The 27,482-nt window shown below is 40.4% G+C and overlaps 1 long non-coding RNA gene across 2 annotated transcripts in view; it reads right to left on the bottom strand.

Moving 5' to 3' along the window:
* Nucleotides 1-6,562: 6,562 nt before the first annotated feature.
* Gm32651 overlaps nt 6,563-27,482 on the bottom strand; it is a 30,646-nt gene continuing 9,726 nt past the window's right edge. The window contains exons 3-4 of one of the 2 annotated variants that reach the window (XR_373235.2): nt 9,274-9,372; nt 6,563-6,660 (exon numbers count right to left, since the gene is read on the bottom strand). This is a non-coding gene — a long non-coding RNA (predicted gene, 32651). The remainder of the gene's footprint in view (nt 6,661-9,273; nt 9,373-27,482) is intronic. The other variant, XR_373234.2, reaches the window with a different exon arrangement.

Here is a 27,482-nt window from a genome sequence, read left to right as displayed (position 1 = left end):
TTTAAAGCCATGTATTCACACACATGCACATGCACAAGAGAGAGAGACAGAGACAGAAACAGAGACAGAGACAGAGAGACAGATAGAGAGAGAGACAGAGAATATGAATATAGTAATTCAAATGGTTTGAATGGTCCAACTCCTTCCTTGAGTACATGACAACATAAAGTAGGTGAGCTGACTCTATCAGCAGAGCCATTTCAGATCCATGAGTAGCCAAGATATAATGGGTGTGAGTTGATTTCATTACCTCTCTTTATTCCTGAGTTGAGATACTTTCCTAGGCACACTTAAGTTTGCCTCACCTCTATGACTATATCTTTGGTCACATTTCTTGATACCCCTTGCTATTTGTTTCTAAATGTTGTAGATTGTTTGAAAAGGCATCTGAAGAGGCATACATTTTATGACATTGTCTCAGCTATTTAGATGCATTTACCACCCAATGTATCTCATGTGTCCTTCTGACAGTGATCAGGGCAAAGTCCTCACCCTCCTGGAATGTGGGTATTAATAGCGATGGTGATGAATAAGCAGGCTGTGTGGAGGTCCTATGTGATCAGAGACCAGGGAAAGACATTGCAGGTCGTGAGAACAGGAAGTGAAAAGGCCCTGGGGTGTAAAGCACTTAGAAGGACTCAGGTATCAGCAAAGGGGGACTTAAAGGGGATGGAGAGACCAAGGAAGCAGATGCCACTGTTGTAGTTCCTCAAAAGACCCTTACTCAGAAAGACCACAGAGACCGCTGACATCACTTCAAACCACATGAGGGTTATTATTGATCCAACATGTTGGTACTCCCCTCTCAGCACGCAGGCCAGAGGACAGACCCAGAACAAAGAACACACTTTTTATATCTTTGTACGGTGGAGATTTGAACAACAGGGTTCTCATTGGTGTAGCAAGTAACCCTTTCAGGCATTGGTTGGTTTGTATAGTGACTAAGAAACCCTTTGGTCTAGTGACTCATTTGCTTGCCCCCATGGTGGGTTATTATGATTTGGTCAGCAAAGTAATAGTACATTTCGAACTTATGGATCAGCTATTAACATCACAGTTATTAATGTCAGGGGAATTCTTGCAACAAGGTCAGGGTGGTTTGTGGTCTTGGTCAGAATTCACTGTGGGGTGGGGGGCAGGAGAATTGCTAATCTTGATATGGTTATGTTTTCTCTGAGAACAGCTAATATTGTTTTGGTAGTTGCAAGCTTAATCATTTGGATTGCTAAAACTATGTTTTTACATTTGTTTAGTAAGCCAGCTTCCTTATTTGGCTCTGCACTTGGCCTTCAAGTACAGTTTGGAAAGTCCTTTGCAAAGGGGAAAGGTACCGGGTGGTCTTGAATTCATTTTGGTTCTTACACCACAAGACTTAGTATAAATGACATAGTTCTGAATATTATTTCAATTGTAGCGTCCAAATAGACAATGGTAGAATCAGTTGAGCAATCAGGAGGTAATCCAGTATTTGAGACAGAGGTGAGGGTCTGAGAAGAAACAGTGTTGATAGCTCAAGTTCCCAGGAATGAGGGAGACTTAGGGTATATTTTGAAGGCAAATTTGGAATTGTAGTAATGAGAAAATGGAATTGTGCAGAAATGAGATAACGAACGAAAATGAAAATGTGTGTGTGTGTGTGTGTGTGTGTGAGAGAGAGAGAGAGAGAGAGAGAGAGAGAGAGAGAGAGAGGAGACTGTAACTATTTAAAGGTGAAAGAGGTCATCACATATGATCAGATGTCCTTCTCTATCATTTTCAACTTTATTCCCTTGAGATAAGAGTTCCTACTGAATCTGGCAGCCAGCAAACCTGAGCAAAACTGAATCCTTGTGTCTCTGCTCCCAAGAGTGATAGAGTTACAGACACATATATGACCACCCTCAGCTTTTTAGGTGAGTCTTGGGAGTGCTTAAACTCAGGTCCTCCTGTTTACACATGTTCTTACCTATTCAGCACTCAACCTATTGCTGGGTATTTAGCTTGAGCACATAAATAAATATTTATATCCTATATTGAAGTTGCATTTCAAAGTCAAAAGCAGGTGGGAAGATCAGGATGTGAACAATGAAATTCTTAATGCCCAACTTCAGGGTATTGTTTAAAGCTGCTTAGTTCCTTCTTGGCTCACTGACTTCTGTGGTACACACATCTGTCTTCTTCCCTTCCTGCCTCATCATATAGAGGTGTTTCTTTACTACTAATATATTAATACTAAGAATGCATGCATGTGTAAGTGTATGTGTGTGTGTGAGAGAGAGAGACAGAGAGAGACAGGGAGAGAGAGAGAGAGAGAGAGAGAGAGAGAGTTATCTAGAAAGAGGGCTCATTAGTTAAGAGCATTTGTTGCTCTTGCAGATGACCTGTGTTCAGTTCCCAGCATCCACATGGTGCCTTACAACCACCTGCCTCTCTAGTTCCTGGGGATCCAGTGCCCTGCCTGAAAGCATCAGGCACACCTGTGCTTCACATACATGTGTGCCAGCCAAACATCACACCTAAAATACAACCTTTGAATCGTCCCTTTTAAAATTTCCAAGAGCTCTGTGAATAAACACAAAATCCCTCCTGTATGAATAACTAATATATAATAAAACAAACCATATTAACTAAATGCAATAGAAAAGAAGTCTGAGGAAATTAGTCCTGGGTAGGAAGAGGACATAAAGAATGTACAATTTCTAAACAAGTGCCAGAGAGACCTCAAGGCAACTGGGTTTCCACACTGTTGACAACAGTTAAGGAGACATGATTTGAATAGAAACCCCTGGGAAGCATTTTAGTAATAAATATTCAAATACAGGCAACGTTGAAGCAGTTATGGCCAAACTGAAGGATGATAGTTTTCCCCATCACAATACTATAGTCAAATATACAGTGGTCAGAGGGAATCCTTTGAGCTCTTGGGATCCAGTTGCAATGATGCTGTTCTCCATCCCACTGTAAAACTATGGATTATCCCAGAGTTTCCTCTGACACCTTCCTAGGGAACAATTGTTACTAAAACCCTAAACTGGCCCAGGAGCCAACATAAAACTTGCATTAAATAAACTAATTTTTCAGGGGAAGTTAATGGTAAATGTTTTTCCTGTCTTTTGTTTCTGATTATGTTGACATTAGAATTAAATGAGAAGGTAATTTAAGGGGTCTAGCTAGAATGTTTCACTTTAAAATCAGAGAGTAGAGAGGGGAAAAGGTAGAGCAAGAGAGGGGGGAGGGGGAGAGGGAGGGGGACGGGGACGGGAGGGGGGGAAAGGGAGAGAGAGGGAGAGAGGGAAGGGAGAGAAGGGGAAGGGAGAGTAGTGGAGAGTAAAAAGAGAAGAGGAGACAGGGTCTGAGTGCAAGTCTCCACCCTAGACAAGTCAGAAGTACAAGACAGGTTTCCAGTCCATACTTCCTTGAGGTTTCAAAGCTGGAGGTTGCCCCCAAGTAAAGAAGTATGTGAACACATACTCACATTAGTTCCTGTAAACTGCCAGAAGGAACCTTCCCTTGCTTTAAGTCCAGGCTAATTTAAGCCTTAAAAAGAGAAGCAGCCTTAGGCCTGTGAGAAGGTTCTAGAATGCTTGGAAGAGCAGATAGATCTGGCTAAAGACTAGCAGAAGGGCGGGGATTAATTAGGACAGGGGTGGTGCCCTTTATAACATTCAGGTCTATCAGGATGGTAATAAAACCTTCTGGGAAGGAAGTCAAGAAGGAAAGGAAAAATCAGAGAATTCTCCCTCTCCCCCCTACTTCTCCACAAGGAAGCAGTTCGTCTCCTTGCAGAATGACAACCCTCAGGATACAGCAGTTGTCTTCAAATCTGTGACCATAAAAAATCATTATCTCTGTGAAATACAGCAATTTGGGAGATAATCAAACGGTGACCAGGGGGCAGAGCTGCCAATCTGAAGGATTATGCTCCCTCGCCCTCCCGCTCCGGACCTTCCTGGGAGCCAGCTGTCTGTGCACGAAGACGCCCTTCCACTCGGGGCACCTTCATTAGGCTGCCTTCCTTCCTTAGTGTACTATCCATTTGCATAACACCCTGGCTTTCATAATTAGCACTTCATTTCTCCCTTGACTTATTTTGTGGCTGAGTTCACTGTCCCCGCATTCTGATTTTCTCTTTTACAGAAATATTGAAAGGTTTAGGGGAAGGGTGGGGTGGCAAGAGGAGAGTAATGGAAGAGAAGGAACAGAGCATGCAAATTAAGGCCTTAGTAATTAGCCGTTTAATATTTTCAGGTTTCTGGAAGGCTTTTTCCTGAGTCTGCTTTAGGAAAAAATTATTCTTGGCTCTTCTAAATCTGGAATATGCCAATATAAGACCATTTTCTTCTCAGGTATTCCCTTTGAATACACTTTATCAATAGTTGATAGGTCTTTGTATTTAGATTTTCAAAACTCCCATTTGTTCCATAAGAGAAAGAAAACTCACTGGGCCAGCCTCAGGATATAGTCACGGGTGGAGGTGTGTGTGTGTATGTGTGTGTGGGGGGTGACCATAAGTCTTCTTTTTGGAAAACTCATTTAGTACTGATTCCTTCCTCAAATATTTTTAAGCAAATAAAATATGACTGATATAGTCATTATGATGTAATTCTATAGTATATATAATTTTTCTGTTTTTACTTTTAAAATTAAAAAAATCAACGTTTGAGAACTTCATCTTGAACACAATATCTACATCTCTCCCATGCCTCCCTCCCCAACCCTATCTCCTCTGAAGACACCTTCCAAATCCATGATCTTTAATATTCTTGCGTGTATATGTACACATGTATGTACAATCTATTGAATCTATTTAGTGATGCACAAACAGGTACATGTGTCCTGGGCTGACCACTTGGGATTGGACAGCCTGTGCAGAAACTCCTCCCTGGAGGAAACTGACTCTCTGTCAGCAGCCTGTGGCATTTCATCTAGGGGTAGGACCATGGGAAAATTTCCCTGTGTGAGTTGCCATGTCAACTGGTGTCATTATTATGCTGGTTTTATTAGGGTAACCATATTGACATTTGATGGATGCATTTCCCTTTCATGTCTAGGGGACACTACTAAGCAACAGTCATCCTGGTCCTCTGGCTCTTCCAATCTGTCTGACTTTTCATCTGTAGCTTTTCCTGAGCCTTAAGTATAGAGTTGGGTTGACAACTTGTCAGATAGGTTAGATACCACCTGGTCACTCCTTTACCTGAGCAGAGATGCCCCAGCTTCCTCCACTTTAAGGAGAAGCTATACCAAGAGTGAATATTTGCTCTCTCCCGTTTCTTCTTGGAGGCACTCAGAGCTATGAGTTTCCCTCTTAGAAATGCTTTCATTGTGTCCCATACGTTTGGGTATGTTGTGACTTCATTTTCATTAAACTCTAAAAAGTCTTTAAACATATGAAACTGAAGAAGAACGAAGACCAAAGTGTGGACACATTGCTCATTCTTAGAATTGGAAACAATCACCCATGGAAGGAGTTACAGAGACAAAGTTTGGAGCTGAGACAAAAGGATGGTCCATCTAGAGCCTGCCATATCCAGGGATCCATCCCATAATTAGCCTCCAAACGATGACACCATTGCATACACTAGCAAGCCTTTGTTGCAAGGACGGTGGTATAGCTGTCCCTGAGACTAGGCCAGGGCCTAGCAAACACAGAAGTGGATACTCACAGTCAACTATTGGATGGATCACAGGGCCCCCAATGGAGGAGCTAGAGAAAGTATCCAAGGAGCTAAAGAGATCTGCAACCCTATCGGTGGAACAACATTATGAACTAACCAGTACCCCAGAGCTCTTGATTCTAGCTGCATATGTATCAAAAGATGACCTAGTCGGCCATCACTGGAAAGAGAGGACCATTGGTCAGGCAAACTTTATATGCCCCAGTACAGGGGGACACCAAGGCCAAAAAATGGGAATGGGTGAGTAGGGGAGTGGGGGGGAGGGGGTGGGGGACTTTTGGGATAGCATTGGATATGTAATTAAAGAAAATACGTAATAAAAAAAAAGAAAGTAAAAAAAAAAAAAAGAGTGAATATTTGTTTCTGGTCATCAAGAAAATAAATTCCCCTAAAGGGGCACAGGAGAAACTGGATAATCACCTTGAAGGGAATCAGAAGTGATCGTTATTTAAATCATAAACTTCATACTTGACTTAGTCCCAAGATATTTGCATTATACTCCTACAGATGAATTTCTTAAAAGTATATTATAGTAGCCCTTGCATTTTAATTTCTTTAAATGGTTTAATGATGTAATGTCTTTCCTTCTGCACAATATTTCAAGTATTGTTTTTATTTAAACTTCTAATCAACCCATACTCATCAAAAGTGTAACATGGGGTGTTGTGTCCGGCCAGCAGATCACAGGTCTGGGTTCTAGCCTAAAAAGGCATTTTGGAAACCTGGAAGAGAAGAGGGGCTAGGCTGTGCGAGATAAGGACAGAACCAAGACAAGGCTCTCTGCTCAAGGTTCAATTTTACTATTTCGATACTCCGTTATGAAGGAAGGGGGACAGGCCGATTCCTGCCAAATAATCTAGGAGTAAGGTTGCAGGTGAACACGTGATGGCTCCAGAACAGGCTCCAGCAGTGGGCGTGGCAGAACAATTGAGCGGCAAGCTCCACCCCTGAGCAAGTAGGTTTCAGGCTGGGTGAGGAGAGACTACAATGGGGCAGAGTAAACCTGAAAAGAAAAGGCAAATTTAGATGCTCATGATGCTCACTAGAGACTTGAGAGGAAGCAACATATGCATAAGCAGAATGACCATAGTCCTGTGACAATAAATGGGTTCCCATCATAGACAAATGGAATTTGGCCAGGGCTCTTAGAGTCATACTAGAGAAGGCTGCTCCTTTGTTGAACATCCTTAGAGCCAGGTCTAGATCATTCTCATGACCACATGACGACATGATCACATTCCATCTCTGCATGCGATTAGTTTCTTTCTGTCTCTTTCTACCCTCCTCTTCACAATGATCTAGGCTACTCACAATACTCTCGTTGGAATGTTGGTCGGTGTTATTAAACTAGTAAGATTAACATGTGAATGCTGCATAGTATGGACTACCTCAGATTTTATTCTGTGTCTAACAACACCCTAAATAAAGGTAAAATGGTGAAGAGCCAGATCTTAAATTCATTTTTACATATGACTTCCTAATACTATTCAAGTTACAGAGAGGGGGAGGAGGAGTAGGGGAGAGGAAAGGGAGGGGGAGGGGGAGACAGAGGAGGAGGGAGAGGGAGAAGGAGACTTCATGTCTACTGACTACAAACAAGTTACTTTAAAACATTCATTGTTTGCTTGAAATTACTTAATAATCACGTTTGAAGTTCTGTTTGATCAGTGTGCCCTACAGCTAGCAACTCTGAGGCAAACAGAGTTTACTAATTTGGTTACTATGAGTATATTGACCATTTGGAGGCAGGGTCATCATTTTTGCTTTTGTAATCCCATAACATCTTAATCTGTTTTTATATTATTAAATGCACACACACATAAATAAAAAGAAAAGAAAATGGAAAGTTGGTTCCAGAAAGGAAATATTTTGACACCAAACATTCCTGTAGGAAATGATCGTTGCAAAGTAATTTATACTGCTAAAAATTTAGATTCATATCCATTTATTCCTATAAGACTTTTAAGTTACATGTAAAAATTATGCTTTCCTTCATATAGCAATATATACTTATGTTTAAAATAAGACATTTATAGTGGGCTAATGTGCAAATGCAAACTTTTTTATGGCTGATATATTATTTTTAATAAGTAATCATACATGCATACCCACTTTATAAATCATTCATACCTACTCATACTTCCAAATACATTTTTATTATTGTCTTTTATCTACTTTTATTCTCAGCAGAAATAATAATTTCTCTCTTTCTGTAAACATGCTGAATATAATTCTATAATCTCAATAATTAAAACACAGTAATAAAAACACACAGGGCAAAGGACAGACCAAGAATTCACATTGTCAATGATAGATATTACTCATGAGCAATAGGAGAGAGTAAAACAGTATGAGAAGCAACGTTTGAAATGTTAAGGTTTGAAATATTTGCACACGATGTTATTTTAACAGAGTTGATTGCACTGAATGGATGTGGGTCCGTGTCCCTAGAGATACTTCTGTGAGCACAAAGTGTCTGCAGGTGTGTGCCTCCAGGTAGGTCACTGAAAGACAATGCAAATGAAGACAATTTCCCCCAGTAGCAGCTACCATAGAAATTAACAAGCAGAAACCTGGTAGGCACTAGCATCACTCTTTATAGCAAGATAAGTTTCAGGGCCATTTTGAATTTGCCCTCCATTAATTCCTGGATTACCTTCTCCCACAGATGTATGCCACCAAGTTATAAGCACAGAAACTAAATATGGGAAGTCCTTAATTATCCATGCATAGACTATGTGGGTTATATTTTACCAGGGCTTATTTAAATCTCCACATGGTCTATGATACCCACTGGCTTGCTTTTGCAGCACTATCCTTTATGTCCATTGGTCAGCACCTTGGCAGATCATCTTAATATGAGATGAAAGTAGGTTAATTTCTGCCACCTCCATAAAAGCGTTATACCTAACACACATTCATTTAAAATTAACCAGTTGTCCCAAATCTTGTTTTCAGTTATTTCTACTTATATACAAAGTCATTCTGAACAGTTTCTAAGTAGAGATGTTTGAAAAAATGGAAAAAATGGAGAAGGAAAATACTTCATCCAATGAGCCAAGTTCTTTAAATATTTATATAACTCTGTATCTTCATAATGTCATGAAGTATATACCAAGGGTCCCTATTTCACATATAAGGAGACAGCGTTGTATGTATATTAAATATTTTCCTGAACATAACCACTTGAAAATAAGGAAGTCTTGCTTTATGTCGTGCCTCTGATGTTGATGGAATCTCAATTGTAAATTACTTTATTTTGATGCTGTCTTAGACCCATGTATATGCAAAATTCATATATGTACTGTGCATATGAAAGGCTTCAATAATTATACAACTGAAATACATATACTAAAAGGAAGTATCCACAGTGTGACAGAACTTCATTCCCTGAAATAAAATAGCTTGCAGATGTATGTTATACAAAGCATATGATAAAATTACTCAAGCTAAACTACATATAAACATATAGAACTTGATGATACACCAAATATATGTGCCTGCTATATCAGTCAATGTAAGGAGGTGGAATAGAGATCTCCTGAACATGCTTTTCTATATATTTCCTAATAATATATGTGTTTACTGGTAATAAAATGGAAACATGAAAGCCTACCATATTGTCGCAATGGGATGTCCTGCTATACGGCTGGCAGTACAACCACCAGATGTTCACAATAGAAGGCAAGGAAAGACAATTAATATAGCACTCTTCCTGCAGGGCAGTATTGATCAAAAGGAAAACACATAAACAAGCTTCATCATTCAAATGCTAATGAATCCATAGCCCTTATTATTTCTTATCTATCTTTGAGTTTCCACAGAAGTTTTTGATGACATACCAAATTTATGTTAGTAATGTGTACACTCTGGACATGCATTTTCTGTTATTGAATAGACAGGCAACAATTAATAGAAGAAAATGAAATATTTGAATATAATTCCAAATCATATATTACTATGATCATATATTATAACAAGATCATATATTATTTGTAGACTTGCAGGCATATAAGTTTTTTGATTTCTCTGCTTGAAGCATACCTTCCATAAGACAAGAATTATTGCTGGGCAAAACAACCAAAATCATTTGCTGAGTGAAATAATAGAAAACGTTCATTTGGAAAATTTCAAGTTTTCAGAAGACATATATAATGAAATTGTTTCATATTTTGCAAAGGTTGCACAGATTAATCTCAAGGATCAAGAAGAATTGCCTGGGTTGTTTCTGTAGGAATAATGTATTCCTTCCTGATGAGAGGCCACCTCCTTCTTGGCCACTGGTGTGATGCACTCTGCTATTTCTGCCATTGCTTTCCTTAATTTGATTTCACAAAATGGAGTATTCTATAGTGCAGGTCTAACACTCGTAAAGTGAGAAGGTTCTAGTCAGAGCATGACTTGTGTGGCTTAAGAGATGGCTCAGTGTTTACTGCTCTCACAGAGGATCTAGATTCGGTGTCTAGCATCCATGTAGGGAACCTCAGAACTACCTGTATCTCCAGCTCCTGGGCACCCTCTAAATGACTCAAGGATCTGCATTTCTGTGCGTGCATGCTTGCACGCACGCATGCACACATGTGCGCACACACACACGTACACAATACTCAGAAACAAATTTGTAAATTAAAAATATATCTTTGGGACCTGGTGAGAATCCTCATCAGTCTACATTACAAAATTCTTCCTCTTGCAAAAGATCTAGGCTATGTTCCTAGCAATCACATGATGGCTTACAACCACTCATAACTGCAGTTCCAGGGATTAGGATACACTTTTCTATAGGGTACACCTATATGCTCACAGGTAAAACATTTGTCCATTAAATAGAATGAATAAATCTAATTTTTAAAAAGTCTTTTAAAGAGAAACCCTGACTTGTTATAAATTTGCACCATGACTTTGGGGAGTGAATTATACTGCCTGACTCCCAGTTCTTCAACTGTAAGTGTGTGATAGTAATTATGGTTAGCTGTATGATTAGTGATCCAGTGTAATTTCATCAGCATCAATGAATAATTATTTTGCTCCATGTAAAATGAACTTGTAGTTATGCCAAAGAGTAGTTGCCACAAGTGTTACAGAGTTCAGAATAAATATTAGCACACGGTAGATATTGAATAAGTTATTAAATGCCAGAAATATATACTCATCACATGATATTTAGAAAGTATTCCCAATTCAAATCCTACAAGTTTTATATTTTACAACCATTCTCCCATCTTTCTGCTCTATATAGCTGAGGTTATGCTACTTTTACAGCTTTATAATAATGTAACGTATGATCAACATTTCCATAGATCATTATAAAATAGTAACAGTCATCATAATGCTTAATTTTATGTGTCAGTTTGCCTGGCTGAAGGTTTTCCATCTGGCTGTCACAATATGTTTTTTGGGTGTGTAAATGAGAGCATCCCAGGGAGACATTAAAGTGTGAATGACCAAAATGAGCTAGCATGATCTGCCCTCACAGATGGGCATGGGCACCACCAACCCCACTGAAAGTTGGAAGAGACCAAACACATAAAGGAAGAAGAGTGCTCCTTGTATTAGGATAGTTGTCTTCCTCTACAGTCAGAGATATTAGAATTCCTAGTCCTTTGGCCTTTGGATTTGTGGATTTAGACGAGCACCTGCCCCCAAAACCCTGTGCTCACATCTCCTGAGACTGTCCATGTGAACACCTATCTATCATCTTTCTTTTCCATTGGTAGTGCGTCTCTGTAGAGCTCTAACATAATTATGATTTCTATAGAAGTATAATATCAAATTTGAGTGTATTATACAAAGTGCTTAATTTAATTAAGCTTTTGCCATTTTAAGTACTACGTCAGCTGCATTATGGGTAGTTTATTCAGCTCTGTATTCTAAAATGCTTATCTTTGGTCCTGTACCAAGAGACACATATATGTGGGAGATAACCTATAACTAAATATAAAGAAGAGTTTCCCTATCAGCAGCAAGAAAGAGAGGCAAAGGGGAGCATAATATCATTTCTATGAACAGAAAGGGAGAGAATAACTCGTGAGGCAGCATGAGACCTCTTATGCTAAAGTATAATTTTACAAATGTAAAATTTAAAAAGTAATAAAATGTTTCATGAAACCTCTATATATCAAAAAATTTTAGGGAAGATCTATAGGCCTTTGCTGAAAGTTTTGTATGCATCCAAGGGTGGTCTAGAGGGATGAGATGCTTATAAATTTGGAAATTAAACAATGGCCCTGAAGTTCCTTAGATGAAAGAGAAAAATCTTTATTAATGGCGTTACATTTTTGTTACTTTAATTCACAGAAATAGTTAAAGTGAGAGGAAGCAACTTTTCTGAAATAAGTGCAAATTAGCTGGTTATATATGTGTGTATGTGTGTGTATACATATATATGTATACATATGAGTCTAGCTATACATACATACCAAGAATATGTATGAGAATCTTGATATACATACGCATGTGCCAATAATATGGAAGACAACAACTACTGGAATTACAAGTAGAGAATAAAAATGAAACAGTAGACACCCTACCTCTTTCCCCTTTAATGTTTAAGTAGATAGGAAAAGATAGAGTTGTGGGACTAGACACCATATAACAAGAATCCCAAGTTACAAGTTTTGAAACTTTTATTTAAATCTACCTTATAGGTAAACCTTACTAGTATCACAGGCATGGTAAACTAGGTAGATGTTTGGATCACATTTATGGTTCTATAATGTATAACAACTGTTCCACCAGATATTGTGTGTCTTATGATTTGAATAGAAAATGTAGTGTTGCTCACCAGCTTATATGTTCAGTGTTTGGTCCCTGTATGGGTGTGCTCTTTTCAGAAGTGGTAGAAAGATTAGAAGCTTGGAAGCAGTTGGAAAGAGTAGGTTGGTCACTGCAGGACATACTTTTGAGGGCCATATGCTGTTTTTTGGGTTTAAATTTTTTTAAAATTTTATTAGATATTTTCTTTATTTACATTTCAAATGCTATCCTGAAAGTTTCCTATACCCTCCCACCACCCTGCTCCCCTACCCGCCCACTCCCACTTCTTGGCCTTGGCATTTCCCTGTACTGGGGTATATAAAGTTTGCAAGACCTAGGGGCCTCTCTTCCCAATGATGGCCGACTAGGCCATCTTCTGCTACATATGCAACAAGAGACATGAGCTCTGAGGGTACTGGTTAGTTCATATTGTTATTCCACCTATAGAATAGGGAACAAAATACCAATGGAAGGAGTTCCAGAGACAAAGTTTGGAGCTAAGACAAAAAGGATGGACCATCCAGAGACTACCCCACCCGGAGATCCATCCCATAATCAGCCACCAAACCCAGACACTATTGCATACGCCAGCAAGATTCTGCTGAAAGGACCCTGATATAGCTGTCTCTTGTGAGGCTATGCCAATGCCTGGCAAATACAGAAGTGGATGCTCACAGTCATCTATTGGATGGAACACAGGGCCCCCAATGGAGGAGCTAGAGAAAGTACCCAAGGAGCTAAAGGGGTCTGCAACCCTATAGGTGGAACAACAATATGAACTAACCATATGCTGGTTTTATTCTCTTCTTTCTCTGCTTCATGATTGTCGTGAGGTGAGTAGGCTTACCACGTTCTCATGCTGCCATGAGGGTTTGCCTCACCATGGGCCGGCACTCAGAGAGCTGAGGTAGGTATTGCCCAGGAATGAGCCGCATGGACCAAGTCAAGTGAACATATGTGAGAGAAAATGTTTTAGATATAAGACGGTGCATGCCTGAGTTTCATAAACCTTAAATTTACAGGATCTGTTGTTTGATCAACTGGCTCATGATTAGAAAGTATGACACATGCTAGCTCTCATACAGGCAATAATCTCTCGGGTCCCTAAGCGGAATATTTTCTTAAAGTCCCTAAGCCCCTCAATTCTATGTTACTTCACATTATACATTTCCAGTCAATAAGAAGTAAAGATGTTTTCCTCTATGTCTAGAAAAATTCCCATTATTGAAAGCAGATCGAGATGTTTGTTTATGGAGCTCAGCATGAGATAGCCTTTGAGTCTCATGAAGGGCATATCATTCCTTCACTGTATGTTATTAGACGCGTTCTCACGCCCGGCCAGGAAGAACACCACAGACCAGAATCTTCTGCGGCAAAGCTTTATTGCTTACATCTTCAGGAGCCAGAGTGCAAGAAGCAAGAGAGAGCGAGAAGCAAGAGCGAGAGAAAAGCAAGAGAGAGAGAAAACGAAACCCCGTCCCTTTTTAAGGAGAATTCTCCTTCGCCTCGGACGTGTCACTCCTTGATTGGCTGCAGCCCATCGGCCGAGTTGACGTCACGGGGAAGGCAGAGCACAAGTAGTCATAAGATACCCTTGGCACATGCGCAGATTATTTGTTTACCACTTAGAACACAGCTGTCAGCGCCATCTTGTAACGGCGAATGTGGGCGCGGCTCCCAACATCTCCCCCTATCCTTTTAATAAGAGCAAATAGGCCACCCATATTAATGAGAGTGGAGATAGAGGTCAAATCCCCAGTGTGTAGGTAAAGGAGCCATGTACAGGATTAGCTCTTAGGCTTACAGGCTTTTACCCAGAGCAACCCTGACCTGCTCCCGTGTCGTTTTGCCTGGGGGAAGGGAACTAGGACACTGAACCTTCATGAAAGATGACATGTCTCCCTAGAATAGGCTCATATATGCCGCAGAGCCTTTCCATTGCAGTGCTTAGCCGTGCAACTCTCTCGGGCTGCTGAAGCACACTCACTCTATCCCATGCAATGAGTCTAGCCTCGTGAGATATAAGAGCTGAGTGGCCAGCGACCTATTGCCTAAGCATAGATAACCATATATCAGGGGGAGCACCATGTTCTAGAGCTGCAAGCGCCTGGGCAATAACCACCTTGTCTCTCCTAGTTTAGGCCTTAAGCTTACAGACCAATCAAAGAAGCAACACTAATCCACAGCAAAGTGTATCTCCAAATAATATTAATCCCACCCATTTTTTAAAGAAAGAAAATGCTGAGGAGATCCAATTGGGTAATCCTTTGGTCAGCGACAGGTCCAAGCGCGTGGAGTTGACCTGAAGTCTCAATTCCCGAAGGATCTGTTCAAATTCAGCCATCCAATTCTGTAACATATACTGAAAAAGACTTTTTGACAAATTAGCTGTCCTAGTAAATTTAACATACTGAATGGAAATAACACACAATCCCGGAAACTTTTGTTCACATCCCTGCTGAGTTATTTGTCATAATACATCTAGTTGTATCTGGACAAGATCTATGAGTTGATTAACCAGCATGAGACCTCTCTGTATCTTGACATTAGCTGAGGCCTGTTCATCTATGACTGTAGTCACTGAGGCTGACAAAGTGTTAATGGTGTCAGTCGTCTGGACCTGTCCAGACAGAGCCAAGGCTGTCTGAATTAAGGCCAAACCCAGTTCCTAGTTAGTGGTAAAAAAGCAGGAGAATACTTGAGCATTATACATCACCATCATTGGGAGTGGAAATGTCGACATTATCCCCCAACGCTGCTCTCTCTTTATTATTGACGCCCTGGACATCACCAAGACGAGGGACATTAGTATTCCCTTGGTCAGTCTGGATTTTTCGGGTGAGTCTTTCTGGTAACCAAAATGGGTTGTCTTCATTCTGTGGGAAAACACAGATAGCTCCCCTGGATCTTATCAAAATAGGATCCGGGCCATACCATTTATTATCAAGGACATTTTTCCATTTAACCATCTCATTGGGCCTATCTGGCTCTGTACAATGACGTTCAGCCGCAGTATGGCCATGAACATCAATATTTAAAAAATTGAGTGTAAAGAGTGCCATAGACACCGACACTCTTGGTGCTCGGGGTACAGTCTCCTCAAAATTTCCCCTCTTCTGTTTTATAAGATAGGTTTTGAGGGTGCGATGCGCACGCTCAACAATACCCTGTCCTTGAGGGTTGTATGGAAGTCCAGTCAGGTGGGTCACGTCCATCTGACGGCAGAACTGTTGGAATTTTTGAGACGTATAAGCTGGTCCATTATCAGTCTTAAGGAGTCTGGGTTTCCCCCAAGCACTCCATGCCTCAAGACAATGTTGAATCACATGTGAGGCTTTTTCTCCGGTTAACGGAGAGGCAAACATGATGCCAGAACATGTGTCAATGGACACATGGAGATATTGAAGTTTTCCAAAGGAAGAAACATGTGTAACATCCATTTGCCAGACCTGTAGAGGTCGAATACCGCGTGGGTTAATTCCCACATGAGGAACTGGCAAGAACTCACAGCAGCTTTGACATTGAGTAACAATGTCACGGGCTTCTTTTCTTGTCAAGGAGAAACGACTGCGTAATGTTTCAGCCGTCACATGAAAATTGTTATGAAAATTTTTTGCAGCCTCTACCGGGGATGATAGGGCAGCAGCCACCACTTTAGTGGCCTTATCTGCCAAATCATTTCCCAGAGCCATGGGGCCAGGTAGGCCTGAGTGGGCTCTAACATGAGTAATATAAACAGGAGATCTTCTAGATAACAAAACTAATTGTATCTGCTGAAAAATATTGGCAACTCTACTGGAAGGCTTAATCACTCCAGCCACTTCTAAAAGATTTACTGCATTAACCACATAACAGGAATCTGACACAATATTAAGGGGTTTTAAAAAGGTTTTTAAAACTTCTAAGACCACTAAACATTCTACCACTTGAGGTGAATTTTCATTATACTGTTTGGATACCACTTTACCATTAGCCACATAGGCACCTATGCCAGTTTTTGATCCATCAGTATATACCACAATCCCATTTTTAAGTGGGTTTCTTACTGTTATTTGTGGAAACACAACAGATTGATTTTGGGCAAACTGTAAGATTGGATGCTTTGGATAATGGTTATCTATTTTTCCTGAAAAGGAGGTAACTAAAACTGCCCAATCATTAGATGTGGCTGCCAAGGTTTGAACCTGTGCAGCGGTATAAGGTACAATTAAAAGATATGGACTTTGCCCAAAGTGGGTGATTGCTGCTTTTAGGCCTTTAAGGGCAAGCTGTGCAATTGCATCAGGATACCAATCTATTATTTTAGCTGGGGATACGTTTGGATGGATCCACAACAATGGCCCATTCTGCCACAAAACTGCAGTTGGCAATTGTGCTGTCTTAAAGACACACAAACTGAAAGGTTGCGAATCCTCAATACGTTGTAATTGTGCATTCTGTAAGGCTTTTTCCACCTTTTGTAAGGCCTGGTTAGCAGCTAGAGTAAGAGTCCTAGGGGAGGAGATATGAGGATCTCCTTCTAAAATACCAAACAAAGGCCTTAACTCAGCAGAAGGAATCTTTAAAAAAGGTCTGAGCCAATTAATATCTCCCAACAGCTTTTGAAAATCATTTAAGGTATGGAGGTGATCTCTTCTTATCTCTACCTTTTGGGGCACAATCTTATCTGGGGACACCACAGAGCCCAAGAATTGTCCTGTATCAGAAATTTGGACCTTTTCTGTGGCTATCTGTAAACCCCACTGACTTAAAGTTTTAAGTAGAAAAGGATATGCCTTTTGTAGCATGGTAAGGTCTTTATGGCACAGGAGGATGTCATCCATGTAAAGGAGCAAAATTAAAGAGGGGAATTGTTCCCTCACTGGCAAAAGAGCTTCTTGCACATAAAGTTGACACATAGTAGGACTATTGGACATTCCCTGTGGTAAGACCTTCCATTGATACCTCTTATCAGGTTCCATGTGATTAATAGAGGGGATGGTAAAGGCAAATCTGGGCCTATCTCTTGGACACAAAGGTATAGAAAAGAAACAATCTTTAATATCTATAATAATTAAATTCCAGCCACGTGGTAAGGCGGAAAGTACAGGGAGACCCCTCTGTACTGGGCCAAATAAGTTCATTTGCTCATTAATGGCTCTGAGGTCATGGAGCAGTCTCCACTTTCCTGACTTTTTCTTAATTACAAAAATTGGAGTATTCCAAGGTGAGGTAGATGGTTCAATATGGCCTAGTTTTAATTGTTCCTCTACCAGTTGAATCACAGCTTCTAGTTTTTCAGAGGATAGGTGCCATTGAGGAACCCACACTGGGTCCCCTGTTTTCCATGGTATGGGTCGTGCTGCCCCAATGGCCGCTAAGGAAAACCCAGACCCTGTCTGTCTTGGTTTCCATTAGGTAAGATAGGCTCTATCCTTCCCTGTTCTTGATGTCCTAACCCTTTTCCTTCTTTATAACCCATCTTTGCCATGATATTTTTTGCTTTAGTTGAATACCCTCCTGATGGGGCGTTTTCATTGGACAAAATAAGGCCCAAATGCTGCATAATATCCCTTCCCCAGAGGTTAACCGGGAGTGGGAGCACATAAGGTATGAATTTCCCTTGCTGCCCTTCAGAGGATTCCCACGTCAAGGCAACGGAGCTTATAGTGGGACATGATTGATATCCTAGGCCCTGTAATGAATGAGATGACTCTGTGGTGGGCCATGCTTTGGGCCACCAATGTGTAGAAATTATACTTTTATCTGCTCCGGTATCAAGGATGCCTTCAAACTCTTTTCCGTTGATCTTAAGGCGGAGCTTAGGTCTATCATTCAAAGATACAACCAAATAGGCAGAATCATTTCCTGAGGAGCCCATCTTCTTTATCTCAGGTCCTGCAGATTTTTCCCTGGTATTATCAGGGAGGAGCAGCAGCTGAGCTATCCTATCTCCTTTACTAATAGAAAAAACGCCTTTAGGGCTTGAGCACAGGACCTGTATTTCAGGGGAATGTTGACAATCCATAACTCCAGGGTGGACTACTAAGCCCTGTAAGGTGAGTGAACCCCGGCCGAGAATAAGGCCCATGGTTCCCGGGGGCAAGGATGGTATAGGCTCCACCGGCACCGGCTGAATACTCATTTGAGGCATTAGTAGGAAGTCGGAGGCGGCACGCAGGTCCACCCTTGTGGGTCTTCCTGGGTCGCCTCTCTGACTGCTTCCTGGGTCCTGACAAACCGGTTCCCATATCTTTGAGGGCCCTGGGACCGAGGGCCCGATGACCCGTTTTTTGGCACATCAGTTGATTGACTATCAGGTGGGGGAAGGATTCTGCCCTTTATATCCCTCACAGAGCGACACTGGTCAGCTCTATGATAACCCTTGCCACACTTAGAGCAAAGAGTGAGAGTCCCTCCCTGTTTATCTGGAGCTCTGCAATCTTTCTTAAAATGCCCAGGCTTTCCGCAGTTAAAACATGTCCTCTGATCATTTCTGCTCATGGAGCGGTTTTGGGATTGAAGGATGGCAGCCGCTAAACCTGCATTGCTGAGAGGTCCTCCAAGCTCTCGACAGACCCTGAGCCAGTCTTGTAAGCCTTTGTTCTTTCTTGGGGCTATGGCCGCTCGGCACTCCTTTGTGGCTTGCTCATAGATTAGCTGTTCTATCAGAGGCGCAGCTTGCTCTGACTCTCCAAAAATACGCTCTGCTGCCTCTGTCATTCTGGCCACAAAATCTGAGAAGGATTCCTGAGGTCCCTGGATTATCTTTGTTAACTGACCAGTGGTTTCACCTGCTCGAGAGAGCGCCTTCCAGGCCCTAATAGCCGTGGAAGAAATCTGGGCATAAGCTCCCCAATGGTAGTTTGTCTGATCAGCAGAATAAGCTCCCTGACCCGTTAACAAGTCAAAAGTCCAATCTCTCTGCTCTGGAGTCAAAGCAGCTGCGTTTGCTCGGGCCTGCGCTTGTGCAGCTTCGTGCCAAAGCGCTCTCCATTCCATATATTTGCCCATACTAGGGAGAGCGGCTTTTACAACCGTTTGCCAGTCAGCAGGAGTTAGTGCCATGCCAGCGAGCCTGTCTAACTGCACCAAGGTAAAATTAGCATTGGTTCCGTATTTACGAACCGACTCGGCAATTTCTTTAATTTGTAAGTATTCTACCGGAGCGTGGACACGCCCACCCTCGGCTCCTTCAAAGACCGGAAATGCCTGTTGTATTTTCCTTTGTTCCTCTCTGGGAATGAATGAGTCTGCGCACTGCCTCTCTGCGCACTGCCTCTCTGCGCATTGCTGACGCACTACGCAGGGCGGGGACTCCGCATAGGGCGGACCTTGAAGCCGACTGCCCTGAGGCCAATCAGCAAACTGGCCTTCGCCAGCCGCTTTTGGCTTTTTTCTTGACCAATTAGCTGGCTGGTAATGGGCTGCTTCTTCCTCCCAGTCTGTTTCCTCAGAGGAGAATTCTTCACCTGCTTCAGAGCTACTAAGAGCTGGCTCCCCGAGCCCATCCAGCGATGAGCACAGGCTCCTTTTCCTAGAGACCTCCGCTAATTGATCTTTCTTCTTTTCCCTTTTTCCTCTTTTTCTTCTAATCTCTCTCCAGGTATTCTTACCTAACCTTAACTTTTCCTCGGGTTCAAGACCCTTGGAAAGGCCTGTATACTTATTTTGTGTACCATATTTTCTCTTTGCTCTTACTCTCTCTCCCCACTTTACTTCTGATAGATTGTCCTGAATTTCCTCTAGAATCCGCCCTATCTTAACCACTTGATAACATGTGAAAAGGAACAAAAGGGCTCCTAACACCAGAAAAAATTCAAGGCCAAACATTTTCCACTTTACTTCTGATAGACTGTCTTGAATTTCGTTAGAAAGTTCAAGGCCAGGCTTACCTCGTAAAGCTGTACTCACTGGTACTCTCGTTCCCCAGCTGAAAAGTTCTGAATTCATACAGTTGAATCCTTCTTAACAGTCTGCTTTACGGGAACCTTTATCACCGTCGTTCCCCAGCTGATGAGTTCTGAATTCGGCAGTTGAATCCTTCTCAACAGTCTGTGTTACAGGAACCTTTATAAACGTGATCCGCAGTTCTGGTTCTGAAATGAAGTATCCCTCCTGCGCCGGTGATGGTTAACTCCCTCCCGGGTTTTTCTTCCCGGTCTTTCGGCACCAATTGTTATTAGACGCGTTCTCACGCCCGGCCAGGAAGAACACCACAGACCAGAATCTTCTGCGGCAAAGCTTTATTGCTTACATCTTCAGGAGCCAGAGTGCAAGAAGCAAGAGAGAGCGAGAAGCAAGAGCGAGAGAAAAGCAAGAGAGAGAGAAAACGAAACCCCGTCCCTTTTTAAGGAGAATTCTCCTTCGCCTCGGACGTGTCACTCCTTGATTGGCTGCAGCCCATCGGCCGAGTTGACGTCACGGGGAAGGCAGAGCACAAGTAGTCATAAGATACCCTTGGCACATGCGCAGATTATTTGTTTACCACTTAGAACACAGCTGTCAGCGCCATCTTGTAACGGCGAATGTGGGCGCGGCTCCCAACAACTGTATAGTTTCTGCTTCCTGAATCATTAGATTCTCCCTCCCCCTTGTTGACTGACATGGCTGTTTTGGTATAGATTCTCTTCCTAACATGAACTGGAGTAAACACTTCATTTTCATCCATAGACCTTAGATTGTGCAAGAACTATGTCCCAGAAGTAAAATAACAGGGTTTTATTTACTACAGCCTCCAGTCTATTCATTCGTTTTTATTGGCATTGAAACAACATTTGGGCAAGATTATATTGCAGATCTTCCTTGTAATATGGCTGCTTAAAGGCTCAAATTAAAAAGCTACCACTAATGCCATGAATATAAATGAATGCTAGACATAGTGTCATGGATTTCTCACTTAAAAGGGGAAAATGTGGTAGAACAAGGTAGTGGGTAAAGAAAAGAGAAACATTTTCAGGATGCTTAGAATTTAATGTAATAGTGAAATAATTATTTAGTTACGTGTTCTTTTAGATTCTAGTAATAAGAACAAATGTTAGGGGCACAGAGAGGAAGAAGAAAGAGGAGTCAGAGAGACTGTAAAGTAAAACAAACACCAAACTTAGGGAAAAAAGGTGTTTTCCAAATATGGAGGTTTTATAATGTGATGTTTTTTCAATGGCATACACCAAATAGAACTGGGAATTTAATACTATTTTAGAAATATGTATAACTTTTTTTTCCTGGAGTGATCACAGTATTTTTTATTTTAGTTTTTAGTTTTGAGAGTATTGTAAAAACAATAGCAGTAAAGAGCAACATCGTGTTTTTAATCCTCCATGAAGAGCTGGTTTATCTAAGTGATACAGAATTTTTATAGGTTCTTGATTGTAGGTGATATTACAAACTACTCTTTGCATATGATGTTGCCTTCAACAATCACATCACCCCGGTTATGGTTATGTTCTTTCCATGACAGAATAAAATGAAGAGTCAAGTCTATAATAGTCCTACCAAAGTAGGGTTATTATAGTTTCATTTTGTTTTTTTTTAATTATATATTTTCTTTATATACATTTCAAATGCTATCCTGGAAGTTCCCTGTACCCTCCCCCTGCCCTGCTTCCCTACCCACCACTTTATATGCCCCAGTACAGGGAAATACGTATAACTTAATTAATTACATGTAAGTTCTTTGGAGAGTTTTCTAAGTCACTTCCCCTTAGCTAAGCATTTTCCTTTGTCTTTGGCATCCAATCTGGCCTGTAGGACAACAGTGCTAAGGTGAGCAGATGACTTATTGACTTTCATTTAAATAAATCACTCATTTACTTAGGTTTTCTATTCATCCATAGCTCGTTATAGATTTACACTGAGCACAGTCTAAAACAATGTGAGTGAATTGGATTTTGTAAAGAAGAAAAAAAAAAAAAGAGGCAGTTTTGCTTTGACGATTTGCAATCATTATTCATCTAAAAGGAAATTCTGATTATCAAACCAAACCAGAGCAGAAGTTATAAAGCAGAGATAAAGCCAACCATGAGCATTACCCAATGGTTTCCTGAATACAAATGACCCTGCAAGATACACTGTTCTACTAAACTACTTTTATCCAAATTTATCAAGTGTTCATTTTAATAACTTTCATTGCCTTACTTCCACCATTTACATTTAAATACAAATCTTATTTTGTGATTCTACTAAAGATCTTATATAGAACCAAGGAAAATTACTATACAAATGCCATTACCTAGAAGTTTGAGATCCTGAGACTACAAACGGGTTAATTAATTACATTATCTGTAGCATTACCCTGGCTACATTCTGCCTGGAAGGCATATGGATCCACTCAGCTGCTGAATTCAAAAGAGCTGTGTCCTTTTCATGCAGAAGAAAAATCATCAACCTAACTGTCTCCCACCCAGCCCCCACCCCGACCCCCACCTTTATCCCACCCCCATCGATAAGCACTGGAAGATTGTCTCTTTTTTGTTTTTTTGCTTGATCATTTTATTCCTGGTTTAAAGAAAATAATCAAAAGAATCAATATTAAATAACAAAATACTTCACAGCATCATGAAAGCTGAGTGCCACATAGCATTCTAATTAAAGCCTCTACAAAGCTTATGTTGTATTCTGGGCAAAATGCTGCTCAGGATAAAAATTCTGGGATAAAGGAGAACTAATGTCTGCCCATCAGGAACTCATATCAGAGGATGCTCACAAATAGTTAAGCGAACATGTGCAATAAGAAAGTACTCCAAGATTTGATTTATTAAGAAAGTATTAGAGACATGTAGAGCATTTAGGTAGTCTAAATTAATTATACAATTGTTCAGCTTGTTTTCTGGTTTTATTGCTTTCTCCCCTCCCCCATCTAATGTTTTCCTTCTCTCTTTCTCTTTCTCTCTCTCTCTCTCTCTCTCTCTCTCTCTCTCTCTCTCTCTCTCTCTCTCTCTCTCTCTCTCCATGACACTACTGAAAAATAAATATTGGGAAACAGAGAAAAACAACAACACCCACAAGAGTGGGCCCTGGCAAGATGGTTCAGCAAGGAAAGGTGGCTGTCACCAAGCTTGATAATCTGAGTTTGATCTCTAGGACCCACATGCTGAAACATGCTGCAAGGAGCCTCTGAGTTGTGCTCTAATCTCCATACATGCATCACTGCATGCAAAGCCACATATGTACATATATACAAAACACACAAAAATAAGTAATAAATGAAAAAATTAATCAATTAAAAACTAAGAGGCAAAGAGAGAGTTGGCACAGACATGTATATTGTGACATGCTGGGTCAAGAGAGAAGGCTCGCTGGGCGTGGTCACCCACACTTTTAAGCCCAGCACTCGGGGGGGGGGGGGGGCAAGAGATTTTCTGAGTTCCGGGCCAGCCTGGTCACAAAATGAGTTCCAAGACAGCCAGGGCTACACAGAGAAACTCTGTCTCAAAAAAGCAAGAGAGAGAGAGAGAGAGAGAGAGAGAGAGAGAGAGAGAGAGAGAGCAAGCGAGCTCTGTAGTTAAGGACACTTGCTCTCTTTTGCAGAACACTCTAATTCGGTTCTCAGCACCCATATAGCAGATCACAATACTATATAACTCCAGTTCCTAGGAATCTAATGCCTCCTTCTGTTCTCGGTGGGCACCGGGCATGAAAATGGTATATATTACATGCACGTGTACATTTATACATATTCATATCCGTAAGGCAAAAATATATCCATCATGAAATATGAGTTAAAATTGGCATACCAAAATATATAGCAAATGCTTTTTACATGTACTTGTTAAATGTGTGTGACATGTGCTCCAAGTTCCTTGGTGGCTAAAGATCAGGGAGGTATAAGTCACCTTCCAAAATATTGGCAGCGTGTTTAGCAACTTCTCAGAAACAGCAAAACTTCCTAGTATAAAATTGGGATGAATCTCATTTGTGAGTCCACAGACCAGAGGATATTGCAGGCAGTGGCAGAGAATGTTTCCTACAGTAATAAATCATCAAATCAAAACATAGTTTCTAATTATGGTTTTGTGGTTTGGGTTTTGTGTATGTGTGTGTTTCATGTTTTGTTTTTGTTTTTGTTTTTGTTTTTGAGACAGAGTTTCTCTGTGTAGTCCTGGCTGTCAAAGAACTCACTCTGCAGACCAGGCAGATCTCCAACTTAGAGATCTGCTTGCCTCTGTCTCCCAAGTGCTGGAATTATAGACATATGTAACTACCACCTAGGTAGTTTCAGAGAATGATGTGGCAGGGATTTGCTTGGCACAGTGATGATAGAAAGAATAGAGAACTGTAAAATCTGCGTCTTGCAAATCATAAATTAAGGATCTCGCTCTTCCACTCTCTATATTAAATGCATTTGTAACAGTTGGAGAGATGGCTCAGTGATTAGAAGCATTACAGGGCACTGACAGCTCTTTAGGAGGATGCAAGTTTGGGTTGGGTTGAAGACCCCACATCTTGTGGCTTTATAAGCTATAGTCCCTGTGCTGGTGGGAGCTGACTCTCCCTTTTCCAGACTGTAAGGTTACCTGTCCTCACATGTATACGTATATGTATATATGTACATGTATATTCTCATATATATGTGTGTGTATATATATCATAAAATATATTAACTTATTTATTACCAGTGTAATTTTAATTGTTCTAGAGTTTAAACATTTGGTCCTCCAACTGGAAAATCTTCTAAAATACACTTTCCATTTGATGATGATATCAGTGATGTCTTTGAAGTCAATGTCTTGTTTTGGTTTTGTTTTGTTTAGGTTGTGTATAATTAATAAAGCCAGGCCTTGTATATGTCAAACATAGAGTCTGCCACTGAGTTATAATCCCATGCAGGACCTCAATATTTAATTAATGTTATTTTATTTTCCATCATCCAGATATTTTAAATTGTTTTCGGTTTATATTTAATTAATTTATATTGTTTTTTCAGAATGGTTATAATCTTAATATATATACTTTTATAGTTATTTTATTTTCTGATGTTTATACATTTATATTTTCATTTATATTAAGAATTTAGTATCATTGTTTTTTTTCTAACAATATTGAGTATGTGAAATGAAAATGCTATATTCTCAGTAAATAATCTTGTATTATTCACCAAAATATTGGGATATTATTTTGTCCTTTTGTCCCAGTATGATAATTACTACACTCTGACAACTACTCAGTTATACACACTCAAAACTTAGTATGTCTTGACCATGAACAATATCACCCATTAGTTTAGCAGATATAAGTACTTTGCGTCAAAACATGTACACATACCTTTACATGTATGCATGTGTGCTCATGCCCAAAAAACCATACTAAAATGTTGTTTGTTCTGCTCACTTGTGATACATGATCAGTTGAGTCCCTATTACTTATTATAGTCACAGATTCAAAATTCCATTTAGCATAGACAGAGGGGACAGATCTAATGTCAACACCTTAGTTGGGAAACAGAATTCCCCCTTAACAATAGGGTCTTGCCATATTTCATTTTTATTTGCAAATTTAGGTTTAACCTTAGGCAAGTCACCAAAATCTATTGTCTTAGTTTCCTCATTTAGCATGTGGAATCTTTGAGAAAACATTTTGGGTTCACAGGGAAGCTCTAAGTAACATATTCCTGAGTAGCCATTAACTATGAGGCAGAAACAGCAAGCTTTCCTCGTATTCAAGAAGGCAGATACTTTTGAAACCTCAGCTTACTCCTGAGAGATCAGAAATAGGATAGAGCCCTTTGTTTCTGATCATCAGGTTAAGATAATACAGGCCAATAAGCAGGCTTCAAGGAGTCAGGGCACTTAGATTTGCTCCAAACTGGTTGTTTGCAAGCTCTTGGGTCTGAGACACCCAAACTACCTGAATTATTTTATTCCAGGACTGAGAGAGAGTTTTATTTGTCACTTAGGATTTCATACTGAATTTACATAACGGAGACTTAGATTCTGAAATGGTTAGAGATCCATAGCCAAAATTCTTTACAGATGGAAATGTCAAAGATGAAAATTACTAATTACTGGTTACTTTGATTAAACAGAGAGAGAGAGAGAGTGAGCGAGCGAGCGAGCGAGTGAGAGAGAGAGAGAGAGAGAGAGAGAGAAACTCAATTACTTCAATCTCAATGCTTTGTAGGAAGAAAATTTTTCAAAGTGGGAAAAAGGTTCTCTAGCCTCCAGGCAAAGAGGTAAAGAGAAAGAAGAAAGTTTCTGAGGTGTTCAGTTGGTGTAACTAAATATGTCAGGACGAATGTGTTTCCTGTAAGTATTTTTTTCTGAACTCCTGAGCTAGGTGTGGCCGAAAGATGTGCCACTTCATTGCCTCTTAGGAAACCTACCTAAGCCTGCTGTGGTTGTTTATAAAATGAGAAGACTGCTTGCACAAAGTATGGCCTGCTGAGCAGAAAGTATTTTGGACTCCTCAAAGTCACCAGGTGGCATTTATTGAGTGCCCACTGTATGCTTAGCACTGTGCAAACACAAGGTGTCAGATTAACAAATCATAAGCCTTCTGGCTGGAAAATAATTTTTCAAAGCCCTTAGCTCCATCAATATTCCATGCCAAATAGTGGAGAAAGGTTTAAGTTCTATTGCTTTTGCTTTTACAGATAATTTATGAAAAAAATGAAATATTAACTAGGAATGTAGTAGAATAGCTTTCTATTTCGCTAGCAGATGACAAATGAAGTAATGTAGGCACACATTTGAATAAGAAATTATCAATCAACCTCAAACTTGACCCACAGCTGTCATCCCTACAAATTAATGTTTACCATTTTTAAATATGTGCAGGACATCTGGGAGCAAGCACAGGCTGTGGCTTGCAAGAAATGGTATATCAAAAGCTAATTATAGCAGCAGTGAGCCCGGGTGTCGTTTTGTGATGGTAAATTATAGACGGGAGCTCTGTCACCACAAACTGTTATTCATAACTAAATCATAATGCTTTTAAGTTTTAATTAATCTGCTTAGCTTTAGTTGCAAGGGGGAAGCTTGCTTAACTGTTCAGCCACTGACATTCTCCTGGGCTACCCTGGAACTGCATTTGGATACCTGAGGGAGCAAGACCATATTATCCCAGCTGACACTGCCTCTATTAAGGAGTAGT

This window comes from Mus musculus, chromosome 1 (genome assembly GCF_000001635.26).
Source record: "Mus musculus strain C57BL/6J chromosome 1, GRCm38.p6 C57BL/6J".
In the NCBI taxonomy this organism is placed as follows: Eukaryota; Metazoa; Chordata; class Mammalia; order Rodentia; family Muridae; genus Mus; species Mus musculus.
Note: the sequence above shows the minus strand (reverse complement) of the source record. Positions and strands in the feature narration are given on the sequence as shown.